Source organism: Corvus moneduloides, chromosome 6 (assembly GCF_009650955.1).
Source record: "Corvus moneduloides isolate bCorMon1 chromosome 6, bCorMon1.pri, whole genome shotgun sequence".
Classification (NCBI taxonomy): domain Eukaryota; kingdom Metazoa; phylum Chordata; class Aves; order Passeriformes; family Corvidae; genus Corvus; species Corvus moneduloides.
This window is the reverse complement of record NC_045481.1, coordinates 34,275,728-34,297,054: the sequence shown is the minus strand read 5'-3', so window position 1 is coordinate 34,297,054 and position 21,327 is coordinate 34,275,728.

Sequence of the window (21,327 nt, the reverse complement as noted above, 5' to 3'; positions counted from 1 at the left end):
ATGTAAGCTCCACTTTAAGGTAACCATAAATAGGCTTCTTTAATGTATTAAAGTCCTATCTTATACAGCAGTCTGTGTTCCAACATCTGAGGCTTTCCCTGAGAAAGATGGGAATTACCCCCTCCAACTGGTAGAAAGCTTCTGCTCTCAGCCCTTTCAGCAAAGCTGAAAAGAACAGAGCTCCGAAGTCATGATGCATCTGCAAGTGTATCTGCCATTACTCCTCCCCTTATTCTGCTAACGTGGTCCTTGAGAGCCGTTTTCACAAATTTCTCCTCAGCAAATGGAGGCAACATAAGACAATACAAGTGTTACATTTATATTAGAGTCAAAGGTTCCACTTGTCCCTTGGTGCAGCTGGGCAATAGGGCCTCAGGTTGTTTAGCAGTTTGCTGCTGGCAAGACAAGCCACCATCCCTGTGTCTGCCCCTTGTATTAAGCCAGTTCTGATGCTCATCTGATTGTCCAGAAGCCAATTCAATGACATCACAAAAAGTAGGTTCTCTGGGTCTGCTGCAGTACTGCTTTTCCCAGCATTCTCTGGGAGGGAGGAAGTGGAGTTATGGCCTGGGTGTAACTCTCCTCTGATCCTTCTGTTTTCTTTCCTCGCAAACACAACTATCATATTTCTTCTAAATTTATCCTCCCATCTGTTCTCACAAAGTAGGCAGTCTTCAAACAGAACCCCGTCACTCTGCTCCTGTCCCGCATTTCTTGAGCTTCTCACCGCAGGACATTTTCCTCCCAGGGGAAGGAAGCCTTATGCTACAGCACGCAGCTGCTTGCAGCATGGAGCACACCTGGAAGTTGAGCACTGCAATTAGTTGCATTTCAGCAACTGGCTACATCACCACTCAAAAGCAAGAGTGTATTTTCCATGATGTTTATGACACTTCTTTATTATTAATTACATTTTTGTCAGTTTAACACATCATCCAAGGATATCCCAGTGGTTTGTGAAGATAAACTTTACTGTACTTGGCCACATCACATCTCTGCTTTATTAATGAGAAAAGGAAAGCAAGTGTTGTGCATGCTCACCTGTGGTTGCCAAACAAGGAGGTGAGGAAGAGGAGGGGGGGGAGGAATATACTACCGGGAAGGCCAAGATTCCTTGCCGAGCACGTTCGGCTCCAGCTCGTGCCATCTGCTGGCTGTCCTTGTGCCGCTTGCTCCTGGAGCCGAGAATGGGCTGAGAAGGGTGCGGGTTGTGCTCAGGGGAGAAAATGTTTCTCTTTCAAAACCGCGGTGAAGGAGCGACGTGATTCCCAGTGGGAAGAAGTGCCCCAGGATCTGTACCCGCAGCGCTCTGCCCCTGCTCCAGCAGAGGATCGAGGGCCGCGGGCGGAATTTCTCCGCTCTGCCAGCTCCTCCCGCCGCACCCCGATCTGAGAACTGAGCGCTGTACAGTTCCTAAGTGGAGTTAGTCTTCTCACAAGGGTTTGGAAGCACGTAATTTCCCGTCTGATTCCTTCATTCCCACTCCATAGCCATTGTTTGCTGGCAGACTAAATGCTCTGTGCGTCCAGCACCTGAGGGCACGTTTCCCATTTTACCAGCCGTGCAATCAGTTCCCCCTCCACCTTCTCTCTTAGCAAACCTGCAGGAGAGTTGTTAGCCTTTCACCCCGGTGATTTACTAGGACAATAATGCTGATTAGCCAACAATTATACCTGGCAGAGGGCTGCGGCAGAGGGCTCCTCGCATGCTAGCTTAAAGGAGGGGATACAGCAGAAACATAAGGGAGCCATTCGGGCCTTAGTTAGAGTCAGCACCAAGAGGAAAGTGCAAGGGTTAACAGGCTGGGGTTAGAAACAAGACCAAATCATATGCTGTAGTGAAATACTAGCTAATGGCAACTCTGGGTAGTCTCAAGACGTTCAAAGGACATTCACTACTATTGATTTGCTGGGCCTAAGACTACGAGGGAGTGATGAGGGAGGGAAGAATGTACGGCAAAACTTGTTTTTCCAGATTAATGAAGGACTTAAGACAGAGTTTCACTGGTAATGAATGATACTTTTGTGTAGTGTGGTGGCTTTTTGCTGTAAACAGGGATGAATGTGGTCTTTCCCTGTTCTCTCCTTTTCCACTGTAGAAATCTCTTGTGCTGTGTGAGTATTTAGCCATGGCAAGCTGAGCTGGAAAGATCCAAATCAATATGCTTAGAGCAGATGTTTTGGTTCAGACAAAGAATTTCTCTCTGTATGTGTGTATGTAGGTGTGGTACATCACTGGAGACCCTGAGATCAGGTTCAGTAGGCTCCTACACACACACTGGATTTGTTTTACCCAACAGCCAGCTCTCTGGTGTTCTAAGGCAACTGATTCCTCCTCGATCAGAGTCCCATGGGTATTACTTTGTGGTTCACAGAGGTAGGATGCTGCAGGACACTCTTCTAAAGGAAGTGAGCACCCATTGGTATGGCTGAAGTTAAAATCTGAAAGGCTCTCAGTCTAGAGCCTTAAAAACAGAGGTACCCTAAACTTGTTAAAATTTGAACCAGAATTTAGTCAGGGGACAGAGTGGCAGTGGTGCAGCATATGCTAGCACAGCAATAACAAGAAGGAGATGTTAGGAAAACATACACAGTAAAAGAAAAGAAACTGGATGAAGTCTTTGCATTCACATCGACAGCTGAAGGAATTAGTCTTTAAGCTTGGTGAATGGGACTATGGATGTAGGCCCTACTGTGACTTCTGGTTGGGATTTTCCAAGTGCCTCAGGCTATCAGGAGTCCAGGCCAGCAGCATTCCAGCTACCAGACAGAGCTCTCTCTCCAAAGCAGACTGTGCTTAGGCCATGGGCGATCTGTCCTTCTGCTGCTACTGGCCATCAATCAGTATCTGGCCTCTCTAGACAGCCTGTCCCTTTAATGCCTCTGGCCAAAGATGGAATTTACCAGAGCTGGACTTAAATGCCACATCTAGTGCTCCAGTCTGAAGTGTTGGTATTGGTTGCACTTGGCTTTGTTGCATCTATGTATTTTTTCCAGTAAAGCTTCAGGTCACACTGGCTGTTTAACAAAAAGTCTAAGCAAAGAGCTCTGCTGTCTCTTACACATATGGCCATTGCCGTGTTCCCTGCATCACTGCCAGTTCCTCTAAATGCCTTAACTGAAAAGTGATGTGCTCAAAAACCTCCAAGTTTTCTTACATGTTTAAAAAGTTCCCCTGTTCTTTTCCTTCAAATTGTCACAGCCTGTTTTTAGCACTGTGTGAGAACCATTACTGATCATGTAGACTGATCTTCCAGATTTGCCCAAAATGCTTGCTGCAAGATTTCTGCCCACACTTGCCCTCTGTTTGTTTCAGTTTGCTTTATCTTTCCCCAGTTCTGGCACTTGGATGGTCTAAAATCCACATCTGCTTATTGTACAGACTCTCTTGAACTTCCCTTAGTCCGGTAGCTTGTATCTCTTATCTGTGAGCACCAAAATTATCGCTGTGAAATACTATGCTGTATTTCTCAGTGAGAATCGATGACACTCAGTATATTTTGAGACCCCAAATCTCACCACAAACACATCACAACCTGTGAGTGAATTTACGTAACTCTGCTAAGACCTCACAAACCGGTGTTGTGCACTTTCCTACCTTCCCACAAGTGCCTCTGCTGCCTGAACAACAGCAATAGCTCTGCGTGGGAACGGAGCGTGCTGAGAGCAGGTTAGGCGTGTGCTTACGGTGAAGTTGTGGTGTGACATAGCAGCCAGGGCTGCCTTGGGCTGGGCTCTGGAGCTGCCCACGCGCCTCTTCACCGTGACGGTGCTGTTTAGGTGACAGCGGGGTTTGCCCGGCGCGTCAGCAGCGCGATCCCAGCGGGAAGTGTCATCACTGCTTCCCACGGGGCGGATCACGGGAAAAACGAGCCCGAGCCGGCCGGCCCGCCAGGTGGCGCTGTGGCACCGCCTCACGGAAACGGCTTTTCCAGAAACTCGCAAACTCGCCTCAAAATCGCGCTGGTGACCCAGAGCTTTGCCTTTGCGGAACCCCCCCGAGACACACACGCCCACACACGCCCACACACCCCCCATCACAACACCCCTGACTTGAGCACTGGGAACTCTGTCCTGGCCCCCCATGCGGCTTTCAGAACGTTCTCCTGCCGGGAGAGCCGAAGGAAAATGTGGGGGGGTGGCGCGGACGGGCTCAAAAATCAACCAAGGAGGTGAGCCATGTGCAGTCTCCTGAAGGACCTGTTTGTTGGAAGCCACGTCTGTGTGTGCAGACAATCTGGGTCCCATCATTTTGACTCCCTGGCACTTCCTCGAGCCCTTGGAAGTCTCTTTGTCATGATGGCCACCGTGACAATTGCTCTGAAGGGCTGTAGACCTGTTTGTCCACCCCAGTGGTGGTCCCAGGGTAGATCCCCCGATCCCCTCAACATCTTCTGAGCGACACAGAGGGACAACTTCACCAAGGGCTGGAGCTGCCCACCTTTGTGAGCTCTGGCAGGGTGAGGGAGGGAGATGGAGAGGCTGGATTAAGATCCAGGTATTAAAAACTGTCAACCACCCAGGAAACCTACACAGGCTAATCTTGAGAGGAGAGTGGTTACAAAGGCTTAGAAGGAGTGAGAGCTAACAAATGTTTCTCTTCTGCAGTAGACTGAGAAACAAAACTGTCTGCTGAGGAAGCTGCCACCCCCACCCCCATCCTCTTCCTCCTCCCCCCACACGTGTACCCACAGGAGCTGCCCAGAACTGGGGCTGCACCCTTCTGCCAGGGCCTGTTTCTAGACAGTGTTAGGCATACGCTGAATATTGCCACTCCTCCAAATGAGTCTGGTGACAAAGAGTCTTCCGGAAATAACTTCTGGCTTGGTCTGGAGAAAATTTCTTGTTGTCTAGGTGTGACTTCTGAGTAGAATGGCTTTCTGCTATGTTTTACCACCCAGTGCCTACAACAGGGCTATTACTCCTTAGGCTGTCCTGCAGGCTGGCTGGGGGCTCTATACCTGGGTGTGCCTTTCCCTCATGCACTCCAGACATCTCTGGCCCTTACCAAGTCAACTAACTCCTCAAGGCAGCCTCTCCACACTCCAGTCCTCTGCCAAAGTCAGGGCTCCACAGAGGCTTCCCCAAGACAACATCCAATGCCCCTGGAGAAGGGATTCAGGTCTTCTTCATCATCACTCTTTTTATTTCAAGGGCGCTCAGCTGGCTTTCTTGGTTCACCCTTGATACTTGGAAGCAGAATCAGGGTCTGTGAAGTTTCAAGACCCCATCTTTCTGCTTGAGAGCTTGAGGCCAGAACAGCCAGACTCCAAACTCATGGAGGAGTGAATCACCTCCCAGACTTTCTGGACCGCTGCTCCAGCAGCATGGCAGCAAGCTGGTTAGATGCTTAATCAACCTGTGGTCCAGAGAGGAAGGCAAAGCTCTGGCCTTGGACTCCCCTGATCCCACTTGTCTCTCAGGAGTCCAGCATGTGCCGCCTTGCCCTTTCTGGTACCTGCTGGATTGAAAAGCAGGGAAGACAGAAATCTTAATGATCTTCCTCTTGGCCCAAATTCTCATGGGCATTACTTCCCCAGGATTTGGAAAACCTTGGGCAAACAATACAGGTAATTTTCAACAGTCTCTATTTCATCTGGCTTCACAGACTTCGTTGCTTTCTCCTCAGCTTAACAGTGATGCCATCCACTCTGAGTTCAGTTCTCAGGAACAGCACCGGCAGAACTGGCAACACTCTTGCTCTTTCTACATTACGTTGCCAATGCACCTCCAACTTCCATGTGCCATCATCCAGCATGCACACAGCATCACTGGCTGGCTAACAGCCACCTCCTTGGCCCCAGGGATGGGGACACCCGAGCCTCAGATCACACAGAAGAGCTCCCCTTCACATCCCATCCTCTCTACCCTGGGTTCACTTGTTTTCCTTTTTACTCCAAGAAGCAGGTTCAGGTCATTTTCAGCTCCGAGTCCTCCAAGAATAAGTACCACAGTCAAAAGGTAGTGTTTGGGAATATTATCCCAGGGTATTCAAACAAACACTTTTCACCATTTCATTTACGGAGAAAACACTCCACTGTGGAAAGCTTTTTTGGTGTTCAGTATCTCTGGGACTTTTAGTGTCCTCTTAGGGTGAGACCATCACTGGGACTTGCCCCACTTCTCCTTTGAGGGACAGGTAAAGAGGGCAGGGGAAGTGCTTGCTTGCAGCAGGGTGGGAAGGAGCTGCCTGCACTTCAAAGCTCCTGAGGCTGTCCGCAGGCAGGAAGGGCTGTCGGTGACGCTGGGGCATGAGGCAAGCCCGCCACAAGGAAATGGCGAGGCCAATGGGATGTGAAAGCTGTGACTGTGTCAAAGGCAGGATGGAAATGTAGGGGCAGCCCTATTTTTAGCAGCTTCTTGCAGAACTTTGCTAGAGCTTGCTGGAGTCAGTGGCTGCTTCCTCTTTCCTTTATGTAAGCAGCGCTGGCGAGGTTCAGATCTGTTTTTATTTAGCCACTCACACAAGAGTATTGACTGAAAGGTCCCTCCAGCCCCTTGGACACAATCACCCATGGTCAGAGAGTCCTAGGTAAGGAGAAGAGAAAGCGAATCACACATCCCTGTCTCCATTTCAGGGCTGTGAGAGGTGGAAACCGATGCTGAGGCTGTGGAACGTGACTCTTAGTCACATCAGCGGGGGATTTTGCAATGTGGAGGGTGCAGGGTGCAGGGCAGGCAGCATGCAAGCAAAACTGAAGTGCTTTGTGAGGGCCTTTGGTAGAACTTCTCCAGCTGCAAGACCAGGGTATCATTGCCCTGCAACACTCACCTTCCTACTCCAACCTCCTCGTGTGCTCAAGATGCGTGGAGGTGGCAGGGTTTAACACACCTCGAATTAGCATGGGGCACTCTGGAGAGCAGTAGGCTGCCATGAGGGTCCTCTGCCTGTTTCCCTTTAACATTTGTCAGTACTAAATGATTACTATGCCTGCTGTAGGGACATGCATGGGGGAGAGGCCATTCCTAAGCCAGATGAGAGAGAAGATGAGGCAGCAAAGTAGAGGAGCAGCCATGGGAAAGAAGCAACAGCTAAGATACGACTTTTCTGAACACGCTGTAACCACCAAAACATATTACTGACTGGCTCCAGTTGCCAGAGGTTCAGATCAGTTTGACTTGCTGTATTCAGTTAAGGAACAGGTTGGGAAGGACAGTGTCCAGGCCTAGACACCCAGAGTTTACTGCTGGTCTCAGCAGACCTGGCCCACACCTTATTGTCAGAGGGGAATGAGATCGCTGTAGGGATGGGAGAAAAGCACATTCTGAGCCAAACCAGATATAGTTCTGGGCCATGTCCAGAACAAACTCTTCCAAAGCCTGGCAGTAGTGAGGAGTAGCAATGGGATGAGCAGATGAGAACCATGCTTACTCTGGCTATAGAGTTTGATGTGCCTAGTAGGCAACACAAACCCTGTCCCATGCTTGAGTCTTCCTGCTAATAATCTTTCAATACCACACATTTAACACCGCTCCCAGAAACCTAGAGCTCCTCAGAGCCTGTCAAGTATTGCTGCAAGACTCTGCTTTGTATCTCATACTTCATGCTGTTCTTCATCCCCGTGGAAGATGCATCTATTATCTATATAGGCTATTCTTAAGCTGGATTGATTAAGGCAGCATATGCAATTCTTGAATGAGAGATGTGGATGGAGAAATGCTTTGTAGTATGGCAATTTTATTTAGAAATGAGGAATCCTTTATATGTAGGTAGTGAGGAGAGCAGGTCACGGCCAGTGCATTGCTGTCCAAGGGAATGTGCTGGAAGGTCACTTTGGCCTCTAGATGGCAGCCCTATTGCTTTCCCCCAACATGCTGAGAGGCAGAAACGCCTTCCTTTCAAAAATGGGGCATAAACACAGGCCTCACACTCCTTACTTCAGACCCAAACCTACGGGCACTCAAGCCTGCATTGCAAACAAACTCTTTTGGTCTTTTTCTCTCTGGAAATCAGAGCGATAGCAGCTCCATTAGGCCTCGCACTTGCACACGCTTTGTTTGTGCTCTGCCTGATGCCCTGGTAGCTCTCCTGGGGGGAGAGCCAGAGTCTCCTCAGCACATGGTACTTGACCTCTGGGGATATAGGGCTGTGAACCTAACAAGAACCTAAACCCCACTTAACCAAAGCTACCTGTACAGTAAATTGCTTTAATTGTTTCAATAAAAAGCTACAGCCAAGCATTTAATGGCTCACAGCCGCTGCGACTCTCTGGGATTCCATTTTAAGGTTTGCATGTTTCTCTTCTTTTTGAAGCATGGGGACAAAAAGGGACAGTTAACATCATTAACACTGACACACATATCTTCGTGCTCTATTTTAGATGAGATAAAAAACACCCTTCTGAAGGAGAAGGGTCATAAATATTTCCTTGTTGGAGATGTTAGCAGTGGGAATCATGGGAATCTACAAAGCTAGCTATTGGCAGAAAATGCTACTAAATTGTCTTTCTGATTAAAAGTTACTTAGTTAACTTACTTGGAAATACCCCATTTCTGTATTTCCTGAAAACTCATAATCATCACTTCTTGCGTCCTCACAACACCCTGAGAGCTAAGTGCTGTATTCTGGAAGGGGACTGAGACTGTTACCCAGACTTGAAAGGTGTTCAGTACCTAGAGATGGGGACTGGGGTATACATGCCCAACCTACACTGACATCAAAAGGCATCAGGAGCAGTGCCCTTTTGAAATCCAATCAGACACTACGTCAGCATCTTCAAGTGCCTTGATACCTACTAGCCACACTACTCAGATGATTCATGGGAAGCGTGTTTCAAAACCCTGCTTGTACAAAGTGTGCAAAGAAGGCAGATGACATCCACAGGGTACAGAAATGTGACATTTTTAATTGATAGTTTGGGAAGGTGATAATAAGATAGGAAGAATGTCCTCTTGGTGTGTAATTCTCTTGTGCTGGTGCCTGGTACAAGTGATGGGCCTGGAAGTGAGCAGGGCTGAGGCAGTTGTTCTCCAGGGCCAACAAAGCTGAGGGGCTCAGGATTGCATTTCTCATGTTATGGGAAGTTCTTGGATCACGGGTTTGTCAGAGTGGATATACTTTGCCCAGTGCCAAGAAGAAGCATAAAGGAGAATAAATACATGAGGAAAAGGGGAAACAACTTTTAAGAGGGTTTTTTAGTTTGGTTGTTCGGGGTTTTTTTCTGCTTTAATAAAGCAAAAGAAAATTTGCAAGCAATTTATGGTCTGATTTGAATTCTACCAATGTTCATGGAAATCCCTTTAGTGAATACTGGACGAGGTCCAAGAAAAGCAGGTTATTATTCCCTTAACTTCTATTCATCCATAACTGTTCCCTTCTGTATGCAGTTTTGTTAAATCTTGCCAGTAGATTTAAAGTGAGCCTCATCAGCAATGGACCTGGATAAGACACTGGGATCAGCTGCCTCTTAACCCTGAGCTAGTCTTCCCAGGACAGTGGTGGTAAAGGAGGATGCCTTGACTACATGGCAGGTAGCTGTAACCTTGGCTGGAGCATCCTGGTGGGATCTCTTATGGTAAGACCCAACTGACAGGTACGTGACTTCTCTCTGTCTTGCACTGAACTGCTCTGCCAGGTGAGTGATTTTAGCACAACAATACCAGAACAGCTCAATAAAATGGTTTGGTTGTAGTCAAAAAGTGCAAAATAAGACCGCTTAGGTATAGACAGAGAATGGACCAGAAAATGGCCTTACGTCGCCAAGACTAGAAGAAGGCCAGGAACCTGGAAGCAATCTTTCCCTCAGTCTGGGAGACTGGAGATGAGAGGAAGCAGGTTCCAATCCCAGCTCTGCCAAAGACTGGGCGCTCTTTTTAATGTGCCATTGCAACGAAAGAGTTCAATGAGAAAACTCAGCTCTTGTTTCACTGCCCTAGGGACAGGGGAATGCTTTTGGGGGGTTTTGCACTTGCATCATTCTACATCTGTGCTGTCCTAAGCAAACCTGTTTGAGTTTGCAAAGCCAAGAGATTTGAGCCTGGAGTACTTGTGCTGCTGGTAAGGACATAATTTCTACATGGATCAGGATCTTCTCTGCTGTTTGGAGAGTAAGTCTGTGTATGGAAGAGGTGTATGAAGAGTGAGTTTGGGCATAAAACTAAGACTGAACCCTCAGTTACCCATATAAATATCTATCAACACTTGGGAATTCACATTGAAGGTTATACTTACAGTACCTCCACCCATATTTAAAGGTAGGAAATATAATTTGGGATAATTTGCTAGCCTTCCTTTCTTTCCCTCTCCTGTCTCTCTGCTCTCTGACTGGGATTATCATAGGGCATGTAGGGTCAGCCTAGAGTGAATACGTTTTTGGGGACGTGGTTTTGTGTTTTGAATCACAGGGTAGCTATGACTGTTCCTGGTGAGGTGGAACAGCTGTCACACATCCCACCAGCCGTCTGTCCTTCTGTCATGCTGGGGTGCTTTACAAGGTGTAGAATGGGAGCCTGTCATGCATGAACATAGAGGATCCTGTTGAGGCACAAGGCAAGGAAGCTAGTGGTGTGCCACCAAAAATAGGGAACAGGAGCTGCACCCTCCATCCTCTTGGGCTATAAACAAATAAACCCCACTTCTCAGGCTCCAGGAAGCTGAAAGCTGTTCCAGATCCACCCCTGTGTGAGAAGAAAACACACCCCATGCTTTTGCCAACATGTGGCTGCAGGTTCCTTGCCGCAGCCTGAGCCAGCCCTCCCTGATGATGTGTGGCCCTAGGGTGGTGTGACACTGTGCCTCTTGGGAGCAGGGCTGTCTGGGCTGGTGCTGGAGTAGGCTTCCCCAGCTTCCCTTTCTGCTGGATGCTGCCCCTGCAAAACAGCCTCCAGCCATCTGAAAATTCAGTATGGCCCTGTATCTTCCACAACGAAGCTTTTGTTAAGCAGTTTTATATTTCTAAACATTACACAGCTCTGTTGCAAGCTTCCCAATACCTGCCTCAAGCAGCTCATCTGAGCTGTTCCTCCCACGCCAATCTCTGTGATCTGTGGCATGCGTACAACATTGATGAGAACAGGACCTCCCCTCTGCTGCACCATATTTGCCAGAACAGGCATAACTCAAGATAACCAGATTTGAAACAATCAGAGCAGGAAGCAGCAATAACTGGCCTGGAGGAAAAGCAGGGAGTTGCCCATAGACAGTATTTAGGGGGGGTGCCTGATTTGTGGTATCTGATCTCTTTCCACATTCTAGCCTCACTTACAAAGACAGGATATAAAGCTTGCAGGATCATCCTTCATCTCCCTGGCTTAAGCATTGAGTTTAGATCTGTACTATCTTCTGTTTAGCTGTAGTGTTTTGTGTGTGGTGACACAGGCATTGACCTATGCATGTACATGATGAAGATGTCCAGAGCTGCATCTGGTTTGGATACCAGTCTCATCACTGAGGATGGACAAGGTGGTAGACATTCATGTTATTTTTTTCTCTAGAGTATATGGACCCGAGGGCTGGTGCTGGTGCAGCTGATGCTTCCCAGGATTTGCACCCTGCAGTCTGTACACAGCAAACACAGCCAGCCTCCCAGCCAGGACCTACACACCGTGGGGGGCAGGGCAGGCTGAGACAGGCCTGCAAGCACCTTCGCTGATGAGCTGACGGCTTAGTCACCGGGGCTCTCCACAAAACCCTGTAAACACCACCCACAGTTCCCTGCAGGAGTCCTTGCCATTGGACTCTGCCAGAGCCCTGTCCTCCTGCTCCCTGTGCCAAGGGTCACGAGCTGGGACCAGCAGCTGGGTGCCCAATGTGGGCTGCAGCTCAGTGCAGCCGGTCTGCTAGAGGTCATCACACGCCTCCTTAAGCAAACAGGGATCCACGCCAGTTGATAAATCATTTACGAGAAGTCAGAAGCAAAGAACTAGATTAACCAGGTCACTGGGTGTCCTGGGGGAATGACGTGTCAGTGGAGCTGAAACAGCAGATCCCACAGTTGCAATCTGTTGCCTTCTTCTGTCCTGACAGCAATTCATGGAAATCCCTGGAACTAGACACCAGATATGGAAAAACCCATTAGCTCATCCCAGTCAGCTCACTAGTTAAAGCAGTCACTCCCATTGTCGTTTTCTGGCAAAGTTAAAAATGTCTCAGGAAAGGGGATTTCCACCAGCTTCTTCTCAAGGGGAAACTATTCCACCTATCAGGAAGGCTGCCCTGTGGTGATATTTTTGTAAATCAGAAGTAACTCCAGAACCCAAGCGAGAAAAAACAAAAAAGGATTCTGCTGCCAGAACTGGGGCAGTGATGTTTTTCTGCCTGAACAGATACATGCCACATGGAGCATGTCTCCAAATGGAAACTCTGTGAGTACACGTGTTTACAGACAGCCACCAAGGTGTGCTCCTGTGTGTGTATATACACCCATGTCCTCCCTCCCCTTCCCAAGGGTGGGATGACCTTGTGTCTTCAGCACAGCCAATGTGTTGTAGTGTGATATCACACCTAGCCCACGTTTGTGCAACTCCACTGACATAAAGGTACAGCACATTGCTCTGAGGAGAGAAGACACGCATGAAAGACAGGAGGCAATAGCTGATGGTGGTGCTCCAGCACCCCCTTTCTCTGTGAACAGGGAGAATTTGCTTCTCCTCAGCTGTGTCGAGAGAAGAACAGCCCCCTCCCCCCCCACCACTGCTGGGGGCTCCGAGGCTTGGCGCATTAAGGTTGAAACCCAACATGAATAGGAAAGATGGTGCAATGCAGAGCTGTCTTGCTGAGGTTGACAACAAAGGCCATGGAGATTTTGGTAGCTAAGCTTTTCAGCACCTGGGAAGCACTTTGGGACAGTGGGGAAATAAATTAGCTGTGTGATGGCATTTAAAGCCTTATCATTAGTTTCAGAACTAATTCTGCATTTAGATGAATGGGTGTAGCACACATAGCTGAGCTGGAACCTGCAAGAGATAGTGAGGATTGCTCTCTGTTCCCATTTAGAAAATTTTTGGCCAGCAAAACTGTAACTTGCTGTCTTGGTGGCTTAGGTCTGGGAGCAGGGGTCTGTGTCTGGGGTAGGCACAGCAGCAACACCAGCAGAAAACGAGCCCCATGCTGCTCAGGGCTCTGATTACTTGTGCCACTGGGTGTTGACTTATGCCACTTAGAAGAAGGTGGGGTATTACCTGGGTGTTTGCTCTGAATTTGTGACTCCTCAACTAATCATTTTATTTGTTTCTCACAGCTGGCACAGCTGCCTTCCCTTTTGGGGACCCTTGACATTTAGGCACTGTGTTTTGCACCGTTCTAAGGACTGGAGTTTCCTTTCTCAGCCAGTGGTGCTGAGGCTGCCCTGCTGAGCACGCTGCGCACTCTGTTACTGCAGGACAGCTGATGTGCCAACCATACCTAGCTTTGGCCTGGGCTTTCTTCTCTGCAGAGTTCTTACTTTGTTCCGTTTAGCACATAACACACTGAAGCGTGCACAGGGGCTATAAAAGAACTATATGAACTATGGAAAAGGATCTAACCAAGGAGGCACAGGTCACACTCTGAGCCTTGACTGCGTCCCTGCAGTTGCTGTCAGGTACTAGCCAGCTGACCTACTGAGCCCCTTGCCCCTTGCACTGTGGAAGGATAAGAGCAAGTAGAGCCCAGTAATATTTTAACTAAGAGATTAACTTTCTGCCAGTTCAACAACAATGGATCTTCTGTTTCTGCGGATGAACAGTGCTGACTTGAGGCTCTTCCACATGCCAGCCCAAGCTCTCCTGCCACTGGCTGCTCTGCCCTCAGAGGAAAACTCACATTTAACCCTCAGACAGGAAAAGGAACCTCAAATCTAGAGACAACAGCCCAGAAAGGTGTTGTCCTGACTCTCTACAGCTCATGTCCCTGGCACAGTATGGGTGGCACTTATTTCCTAAGGGAGGGCCAGAAGAACTACCCATCTTCTTTCTAGATGCTCAAGACTCACCTATTTCCCTACAAAGTCCCAGTGCACCTCGAACCCACACATGATGGTTGAAAGAGATGTAGAGAGGCCACTGAACAGTCCTGGCACTCAAATGCATTCCCTTTCCACTCCCGAGTACTTTTGAGACCCTTCATCTCTCACGCCTTGAAATTTGTGGACGTTTTGCCATTGCTCTCAACAGGTACAGTACCAGCCCCTGAAAGACAGGTCCAAAGCCCATAGAAATCAAGATGGACCTTTCTGCAAACTTCATCATGGCAATGGAAACAAGTTTTGCATGTGACAAGGCAAAAAGCAACACCAGATTCATTGGAATGACTTATTGCAAAGGTTATATTCCAAAGATGAAAATAACACGTGTTTTATTTTAAAACGTAAGTTAAGATTCATGCAGGGAAAGCTGGCCTCCCCTTCAGTAGCATGAAGCTGGGTGCAGCAGTATCCTGTGGGACCTGAGCCAGCCAGCCCAACCAGCCAGTCTCAGAAAGTGGAACTGACTAATCTGAGTCGTCTGCAATGAGCTGGGCATGAGTGAAATCATGCCCCGTGCAAACAGTGTGAAAAGCAAAGGAAGATGGTATGGTGCTGGTTTTTTTATAATTGTTGTTGTTCTTGATTCTGTGTGGGAGAGAGTAACAACATAGGTGAGGATTTTAAATAGCAAAGCAAAAGCAAACAGCAGTGGCAATGTGGCCCTGGATGTTCAGCTGTGACGAGACTGAAGGCTCTGTTTCCCAATGCTTGTAGTGAACCAGTTTTAGGAGGCTTAGTTTCCAGTAAGTGCTCAGCACTTAAAAACAACTACTCTCACAAAGAACTGGGGCCATGATCTTTATCTCCTGACCATGTGCTTTGAGAGCCATTTCCACTTGAGAGGCAAACATTTTCCTTCCATCTCCTCACGGAGCCATCTTTCCTCCCTCAGACATTTGCACCAGGACTGTATGGGCAGAAATTAATCCAGGCCCCAAAAGAGAAGGTGGGGAGACCCTGCCCAGCACACATATTGTTTGCAGATCCTTGCAGTGTGGTGGAATCATCCAACACCCTGGTACAGGGTGTGTGCATGTGATGTGGTGGAAGAGCACATGGTTGCTGATTTTCAACTGCCTACCTCTGTTCTGTGCATGGCCTTGCGTTAGTTTCAGGCATAATAACATCATGATATCATAATGATATATCGCACTCTGATGACAACACCACATGGAGTAAGCCACAGCAATCTGATCTCATTCTGCAAACGTGGAGATGAGTGTTACTGCTTCACAGGACAAGTGGGTGGCAGGTAGATGGAGCTGGCACTACCTATATTGTCAGGCCTGGGTGGGAACGTGACCTGCTGGGTTAAATTAGGTGGCTGGGAGCTTAACGCCTCAGCTCTAAATCAGCCTCAGCGGTTGCGGGTGGGTCACCAGACCTATCTGTATTCACTTCTTCCATCTGTGAAATGGTGACAATAATATTTCCTCACCTGATTGGGGGAGGGAAGGGAGCATGTGTACAAGAATGAATAAATGTTTACAAAGCACCTTGTGAGCAGTGCACAGGCTCTGGCTGTGCTTAGGAGGAACCTGCGTTTTTCCCTCTGCTCTGGGTTGCACCATACTGTGAGGTGTAAACACTCCCTTCAGAGTCAACAGTTTCAAATGAGAGCAAATGAGATAATTCCTCAGGAGAGAAACAGGGAGTGAGGACTTCATGTGTTACCAGCAATTTCAATAAATTCCATTGAAAGAAAAGCAAAGTAACCTTTTAAAAGATAATAATAAAGCAGAAAAACAAATGAGTTGTGACCAGTTTGGCTTTTTTTTATGGTACCATGATCTTAGGTTTCACTTCCCAAATGGGAAACAGAACAGAGAAGTGAACCCCCTTGAAATAAAAGTGAAGTTAATAACGGGTCGTCTTTAGCTCTTACCACATCCTGTGTATGCTGATCACTCTGCTTGTAGCTGGCAAGAGCGCTTCTAGATTTTTCTTTACCATGTTAATTCTTTGCTGAGTCAAACCGTGTTGTATAAACAGTTGGGAAAAAGCCTTCCTGCATCCCCCTCCGGCACTGCGGTGCCACGCGTGCCGTCCTGCTCCCTTCCCATGCGCGTGGGTGCCTGTGCCCACAGCACTGCTTCTCTGCCCTGCTGTTGGTACAGACCCACACTCCCCACAGCAGCAAAACCACTCAGTGAGCACTCAGAGTGAATGAGCACTCACACAGCCCTGCCCACCCTTGCTCCCAGTCGTAGCACACACTGTTTCCGCCGCAGTTTCAAGTGCTCACATGCAGATGTGATGGCCCCTCAGTGTCTTGCTACGTGTTCACTAGCGCTTGTTCTTATGCACATACACAATTCCTTAAGCCAGCACAAACACACACACACAAATATGCACACTCTTCTTAGTCTAATACAGGCACAGAAACATTATTGTTTGCTTTTTCTGGTACGAAAGATAGGCTCTGCAGAGGGATCTAGACAGGCTGGATCATTGGCTGAGGCCGGCTGTATGAGGTTCATTAAGGCAGAGTGCTGGGTCCTGCACTTGGGTCACAACAACCCCATGCAGCTGGGGGAAGAGCGGCTGGAAAGCTGCTCAGCAGAAAAGGACCTGGGGGTGCTGGTCAACAGATGGTTGAACATGAGCCAGCGTGTGCCCAGGCGGCCAAGAAGGGCAGTGGCATCCTGGTCTGTATCAGGAACAGTGTGGCCAGCAGGACCAGGGCAGTGATTGTCCCCCTGTACTCAGGACTTGTGAGGCCACACCTCAGATCCTGTGTTCTGTTCTGGGCCCCTCAGTACAAGAAAGACACTGAGGTGCTGGAGTGTGTCCAGAGAAGGGCAATGGAGCTGGTGAAGGGTCTGGAGAGTTAAGTCCTATGAGGAGCAGCTGAGGGAGCTGGGGTTGTTTAGTCTAGAAAAAAGGAAGCTATGGGGGGACCTTATCACTCTCTACAACCACCTGACAGGAGGCTGTAGCCAGGTGGGGATTGGTCTCTTCCCCCAGGCAACAAGTGATAGGACAAGAGGAAATGGATTCAAGGTGTACCATGGGAGATTCAAGTTGGACATCAGGAAGAATTTCTTCAGTGAAGGGGTTGTCAAATATTGGAATGAACTGCCCAGGGAGGTTGTGGAGTCACCCTCCCTGAAAGCATTCAAGAAATGACTGGGTCTAGAAGTTAATGCTATGGCTTAGTTGACAATGGTGGTGTTCAGTCAAAGGTTGGACTCAATAATCTTGGAGGTCTTTCCAACCTTAATGGTTCTATGATTCTGTGGAAAGTATGCACTTCACAAATGCAAACCAGTCATACACATATATAACTCAGCTATGAGACACAGCTACCCCTCTCCATAGCATCATCATTGCAACAACCTTCTCCCTGTGATGAGCTTTGTAGCTGAGGGTTCAACTGCTTCAGGAAATGTGGATTAGATTGGCATATTAATTCAGCAGTACAGCTATTTTATTGGTATTATTTAGGCTGGACACTTATCTGTTGGCGCATTACTGGCTTTTGCTGCTGCTGCTTTTCATTCTGCTTATACTGTTGGAGGTGACTGTAGGATTCTCCCTTCATTAGCAGAATTCCTCTTCTGAAGAGTTTCACTAAGACAGCCTTTACCATCCACCACCCCCACACCTGCTCCTCAATGCATTTTAGTGACACTTTGAAATTCTGGTTTGTGTTTTGAAACAGCTCCATTTGCAACAGACACTGTCAAATCTACCACAGCTTGAACCTGTAGGGTTTTATCCACCAACAATATTAGAGGTGACAGACTGGTCATCTTTGAGCTGCACATCTCAAACACATCTGAACTTGGGAGGAGGTGCACAAGTTTGCCCAGTATCCTGCCATTGTACTAGTGGGCCAACAAACTGCAGACTTCAGTAACAATTAGTGGGCACGATTTCTCAGCTCGATGTACACAAACTGAAAGGCACTGAACTTTGGAGTCAGAGGACTTTTTAAAAATTATTTTTAATATGTCTAACAATGCTCACTCTGTAGGCCTGGAGACAGCAATTGTCCATCCACAGATAAACGAAGCAGCGCAGGCTGTGCATGTGCTGTTAGTGCAGTGCAAAGCCTCAGCTGGAAGAACACTTTGATGAAGAAACTTGTTTCCCGATAATTTCAGTCCCCTCTGCTGGGCAGGCAGGGAGAATGGCAGACATGGAGACACCAGTTACTGCAGAAACTACATGCGTGGACACTTGTCCACTAAGTAGTGCCTGTACCACTGGCTGAACTCTCATTTCATACAGGTCATCAGGCAACCATTGAATGGGAAGAGTTTCCTGCTGCTACGAGTTACTGCTGGACCTATTATCCAGTTGGACCAGCCACATGCAGGAGACCTGAAGAGAAAAACTGATCTGTTTGTCTCCTTGACCATCTGTAGTGGTCCCAAATTTCTGATTAAGCTCTTGGTATTTGCCAGGTAACACCTCTCCCTGCAGAGCTGTGGGCTGGTATCTTGGCATTTCCCAAGTGGCACTTAAGGGCCCACATCCTTGCCCTTCCAAGAGAGCTAATCCCAAATGTTTGACAGACAGGTTCCAAAATACTGCCAGTCACCTAAGGGGTGAATAATAAAGAAAAAATAAAGCCAATAATGTTGAATTCTGTATGTTTGCTTTTGACTCTAGTCTTTGACTCACATTTCAGAGTGTTCATGTTTTTCTCTGTGCTAGCTAACATTTTTCTTAGCTGAAAAATTAGATTCTCTTATGACCACATGATGTATGAAACAGAGACTTACAGAAAAAAAAGAGTAGGAAAATAGGAGGATTAGCTTTCCTCTTTTCTCAGCCCCAGTAGCCAGCAATCAATGTCTCATGTGTCTGCAACACTGTCATCCCCTTACAGAAAGCAAAGGATTGGTAAGGAGGTAAGGAAGTAAGGAGGTAAGGAGATAAGGAGATAAGGAGGAAGCATCCTGCTGTGGGTCTTCAAGGCTGCCTGGGCTTCACAACACTGAGGAAACTGTCTTCTGGAGCAGGGCATCACGTCATCCCCTCAGTGCTCACTATCTGCACTGCAAGGCAGCCCAGACACCAGGCCCAGCATTTCTGTTCTTGTCAGGAGCATGATTAGCTCCTCTTTGATGACAGTAAGTCCAGGCTTTGCTTTTGTTTCTCCACCAAAAGCCTACCTCTCTGTGGACCCATGGCCCCAGCACAGCAGTGGCAGCTGGGGGCACTCAGAAACCCTGATTGAAATAGTGACAAACATCATCCAGCAAATTATTTCCCCTCCCTAGTTGTCCACAGATCATGGGGCAAAGCTCCCACTTTCCTGGTGCAGCCACCTGTAGAATGTGTGGCATTTCTCCCTCTTTGGTTTCTCCACAAAGGTTTCCGTATGCAGGGAAAGTTGGAAAATCAGAAGGCATCCATCCCCTCCAGCCCAGCTGCCTTGCCACACAGTGGGGGACAGGATGAGAACAACACAATTTAACTCTCCGGCGGCCAAATGTGCCAGTTAAGCTGGGGTGTTCTATGTCACTTCTCACCCTCTGGTCCCCCAAACTTGTTTCAGAATCAATGTGGCTCTTTACTAACTTCATAAAAATAAACAAGGGCCTGGTAGCATTTAGGTCATATTAGTAAATCATTTACACACAAAACCCCCTTCTGTTTCTTATTGTACGGGTCTTGGTGTCACCACACCCTGCCAGGGACCACATTTGTCCCTGCAATGTAGTCCCCACTCTGTGACAGCTGGACACTGATGTGATCAGGCTTTTGGTGCACTGGTGAGGCTTCACCAGCTGCTGCCTGCCCAGGGCTGGAGGTTGCCCACGAGGCAGCTGCATCCAGCCTCTGCAAAAGCGGGTGTTGGCAACCTATCCTGAGCAGGCACACTGCTGCGGGTGGCTCGGCACGCAGAGGCGGCTGAGTTCAGGCCAGGTACAAGCTTATCAGCAGATCGCATCCAGCCGGGAACAGCACTGAGAGTCAGCCCAGTGGCAAAGCACAAACTTCCTTGCAACTATTTTTAAAAACACCCTTACATCTCTCTTTTCAACTTGCAGAGCACAAATAAACCAAAAGCATCAGCCAGTTGTTGCTAAAGGGAACTATTATTTTGTAGCCTTCCTCATGCCTGTTGCAAATGAAATAGTATTATACTCCTCAACCTCCCTTCACAGAAAAAGTCACCCATCCAGCTCTGCATTTGATCCTGTTTCTATTCTTCCATGCTGCCTTTGATGGATTTTTGATCTTGACTCAGCATGGTCCATCTTACAATATTTCTTTAGGTCCTGCTTCACAGTGGGCAAGTAGGCACGGACTGTGATGGGTACCCAGGCTACACGATGACATGTTTTTCATGCTGACCCACGGGGCAGGTCTCTTATGCATAATGCTTGAACAGTCATTGCCCCTGTCCGCTGCTGACCCCCACAAGACAATTTCTAATTCAGAGTAAGAAGCTTGCCCAATTTCTTCTAAAACAGCTTGCTTTGGCATTTGTGTGTGCTGAACTTTCTCCGTCATGGTAGTTTGGTTTCCAAGTTTAGTTAGAATCTTCTGGAGTTCCTCCCAGTCCTGCCAAGACTTGCTTGCATTTATAATGCATGGTTCTCTGTTGCCAGCAAATGCTGTTGCCTTGTTATCCTTCTTCCCCCTTCACTGATTTTTGTAGTAGTATTCAGAGGGCCACTTTCATCTCTGCTCCCATCACCCCCTCCCACCCAGTAAACTTTTCTTCCCCAACTGGAACACTGGCCTTTTACTTTTAGTGGATTTTCCCCCCATTCTGTCAGTTCTGAGTCAATTTTCAATCCATGACGGGACTTCTCACATGATGGCTGCCAAATTTGTTTCATTTTTGGAAAGGCCTTTATCAAAACACCTTTTGAAAGCATAAATTACTAACTATGGTCCCTACTTGTTCCTGATGAACTTCAGAAGCTCACAGAAGTCAGCTGACTAGTGGGACTAGTGGTCTATCAGTGCTCCTTCCGCTGGGTGCTGGTCCACCAGTGCAACTGGCACAGTCCCCATTTTTCTGGAAGCGTCATATTACGCCCTGTCTGTGAAAGGCTGCTGCTCCCTGGGGAAGGGCAGGAGGGAGAAGACTGGGGTTCTGCCCCCTGTACTGTGGGGAGCAGCAGCAGGGCCAGTGATGGACATGAGGGGTGCTGACTCCAAGGCTGTGTCACAGTGCCTTGTGTTTTCCTGGGTAAACCCCTTGAGCCCCGGTGTCACACAGAGCAATGCCCCATCACTGGTACTGGCAGCTGTGCTGGGTGTTGAGGACTCTACTCTGGGCACCATCATCCATCCCTGTGTGCTGTGCAGGGTCCATACAGGGCAGAGGCCAGTAGGAAACACCTCAGACTGGTGTAGGACTGCCCCAGTCTCCCTGGGGAAAGCAGAGTAATGCAGCTGAAATGCCAGTCCAC